Consider the following 3258-nt stretch of genomic DNA (forward strand, 5'->3'; position numbering starts at 1 on the left):
CTTCCCTGATATGAACAATGAAATTTTATATGACAGTGAACTAACAAAAGATAAGTTTTAAAAATTTAAAAGATATCCATCTTCATTGTCATCCGTGATTAAATTGTGCTTTGGATATTGTTAGTGATGTTGCTAACTATATACACATATACATATGCATACATATATGCCCATGTGCTAGTACACAACTCATGTATTTATAAGATGATATACATAGGTGTGTGCTCAAAGGATTTCTTTTTAATCAAGGGTACTCAGTTGGAAGTACTTCAAGTATGTTGCTTCAAAAGGTACAAAGAGAGTCTGTATAAAGTCACAACTCCAAACACACAGGTCAATCTTGCTGAAGCCAGTTTGAGAAGACCACAGCACCAGCATCATGCCTATGATACTGGGATACTGTAACATCCGCGGACTGACACACCCGATCCGCATGCTCCTGGAATACACAGACTCAAGCTATGAGGAGAAGAGATACACCATGGGCAACGCTCCCGACTTTGACCGAAGCCAGTGGCTGAATGAGAAGTTCAAGCTGGGCCTGGACTTTCCCAATCTGCCTTACTTAATTGATGGATCACACAAGATCACGCAGAGCAATGCCATCATGCACTACCTTGCCCGCAAGCACCACCTGTGTGGAGAGACAGAGGAGGAGAGGATCCGTGCAGACATTGTGGAGAACCAGGTCATGGACACCCGCATGCAGCTCATTATGCTCTGTTACAACCCTGACTTTGAGAAGCAGAAGCCAGAGTTCTTGAAGGCCATCCCTGAGAAAATGAAGCTCTACTCTGAGTTCCTAGGCAAGAGGCCATGGTTTGCAGGGGACAAGGTCACCTATGTGGATTTCCTTGCTTATGACATTCTTAACCAGTACCATATGTTTGAGCCCAAGTGCCTGGACGCCTTCCCAAACCTGAAGGACTACCTGGCCCGCTTCGAGGGCCTGAAGAAGATCTCTGCCTACATGAAGAGTAGCCGCTACATCGCAACACCTATATTTTCAAAGATGGCCCACTGGAGTAACAAGTAGGCCCTTGCTACACTGGCACTCACAGGGGGGACCTATCCACACTGCAGATCCTGCAGGCCCTGGATGGGGACAGTCTTCTGCACTGTTGCTCCTGGTTCTCTTCTGCAGTTTTGTCAGCCCCATCTTCTCTCCCTCTTCCCAGGCAAGCCCACGCAGCCTTTATTCTCCCCAGTTTCTTTCACATTGCCCCTTCTTCATTGGCACCCTGACCCAAACTCACAGCCCTTTTCTGCAATTTGAGGTCTGTCCTGAGCTCAGGCTCCCTAGAGTTACCTGGATGGTCAATACTATCTTAGTGCCAGCCCTCCCTCTAATTACCCTGAAGGTCAATACTCAAGTGCCAGCCTGTTCCTGGTGGAGGAGCTGCCCCAGGCCTGTCTCATCTACAATAAAGCCTGAAATACTTAAAAAAAAAAAAAAAGACTGAGTGTTTCCCCTTTTCTCTTCCACGTTTTGCATCCTGTCTCCCAACATTTTCAAAGCAGAAAATTTTCAACTCCGCTTGATGGCCCATTCACTTTCGTACCCTCTCCTTAAGCATCTTTCATGGAGGCTAACCGTCTACTGGTGGAGGAGTCAATCCCCAGAATAAACGGCAAGCAGGGGTCCACCATAGGACAGTGGTGCAGTAACTCTGCTAGAGTTGACACTTAGCCGCTTGGTCAGTGCAAGGAAAACAAAAGAACAAACAAACAGCAACAAAAATACAAGCAATTCTGAGTGCAGTAAAATGTAAGTCATGGCCTCCTGCCTCTATTAAACTGGTTAAAAATGTTAGGATGAACAGCAGAATAATGCTACAAAGGAGAGATTCCTGTCACTGGTTTTAAAACCGTCCCCCTTCTCCTGGTGCCATGAGCTGTAAGCAGGACCCTTAAGTGTCCACACAACTTTAAGTGAGAGTGGGCCCAAGCATAGAACCCTCCATCTCCCACCGTGATATCATTAGTACCATTTGCAAGGTCTGCCCACACTTTATAGTGCATTTTTATGACAAGACACCTCATACAATTTCACAAGGCCAAGTCATCAATAAATAATGCCTGCCATTTTTCTTGGCTGGGGATTGAAAATGCAGAACCTATCAATATACAAGGTTCTGAAGAGTTTACTAGAAATCCTAGTGAAGAAACGGTTATCTTAAGGAAAGAGGGTATCCTCAAGGAGATGCTCAAGACCCCGCCCCTCTAAAGTCTGACGTGTTAATAATCTACTCAACCCAACATTTTTCTCTATGAGAACACCTTAGGATCCCGTTGGCCATTGTCCTCTTTAGTGGGAAATGAATGCTTATTGATCATAGGTATTGATCTAGTACTTTAGATTAAAAACAATAGTTTTCAAAGTCCACTCAGAAGAGTATGAGGACGAAAGGAAAACTGTAACTTGGGCTGGTTACGGGGTGATTGATCATGGCCGGCTCTGCTGCCTAGAAGTGAGTTACTATGACCCTGCTTATCTGGGTGTTGGAGTCAGCCCTCATTGACTGCATTGTGTATGAATGATTGATGTGACTTTGAATATTCTGTTGGACTCACTTTCGATCCATTTTCCATACCTGACTTCCATAAAAGATGACTCCCACTGAAACCCCCATGAGAGATTCTCCAGTTAAGACTTTCAGAAATCTCAGCTGATTTTGTTTACCTGATAAGGCCAAGCCTTGCTTTGTTTACAGTCATGGAGCTGAAGTTGAACATGTCTCCTTTGAACAGTATTTTATCAAACGAAACATCTTCTGCCTGTATGAGTAACTTAAAAAAAAAAAAAAAAAAAAAACAGCTAAAACACTGCCCAGGACAAGGAAAGAGAGCAGACAGTACAGAAGACACGAGAAGCTGCAGGAGTTTCACCTCCTGAGAACTGTAACATTTGGACTGTATATCCTGACCCAGCTTACTAAACATTTATTCATATCATTATAACTAAGTCAAATATATATATTTTAACATTTACAAGGAATTAGATTAAAGCCCATAGAAATGGCAGTGGCCATACAGTGACACACTGCCTTCTCCATTGGAGTCTGGGACGGAATCCATGATCTCTTTGTCCACAGAAGAACAGAGTCTGACTGGAAAAGGGCAGCTGTTTTCATCTAGCTTGTCTTCCCAGTCAGTGGTTTTCATACACTGGTCCATCATTAGGGATCATTACCATTGTTAACGAGGAAGGATAAAGCCCGTGCCTTCATCTTTCTTAGATGTAATACGTCTTATGGA

At 43.8% G+C, this 3258-nt stretch overlaps 1 pseudogene; it reads left to right on the forward strand.

Moving 5' to 3' along the window:
- Positions 1-320: 320 nt before the first annotated feature.
- Positions 321-1056, forward strand: LOC110320468 (annotated as a pseudogene).
- The last annotated feature ends 2202 nt before the right edge of the window (positions 1057-3258 follow it).

The sequence above is a fragment of the Mus pahari genome, chromosome 4, assembly GCF_900095145.1.
Source record: "Mus pahari chromosome 4, PAHARI_EIJ_v1.1, whole genome shotgun sequence".
NCBI lineage: Eukaryota > Metazoa > Chordata > Mammalia > Rodentia > Muridae > Mus > Mus pahari.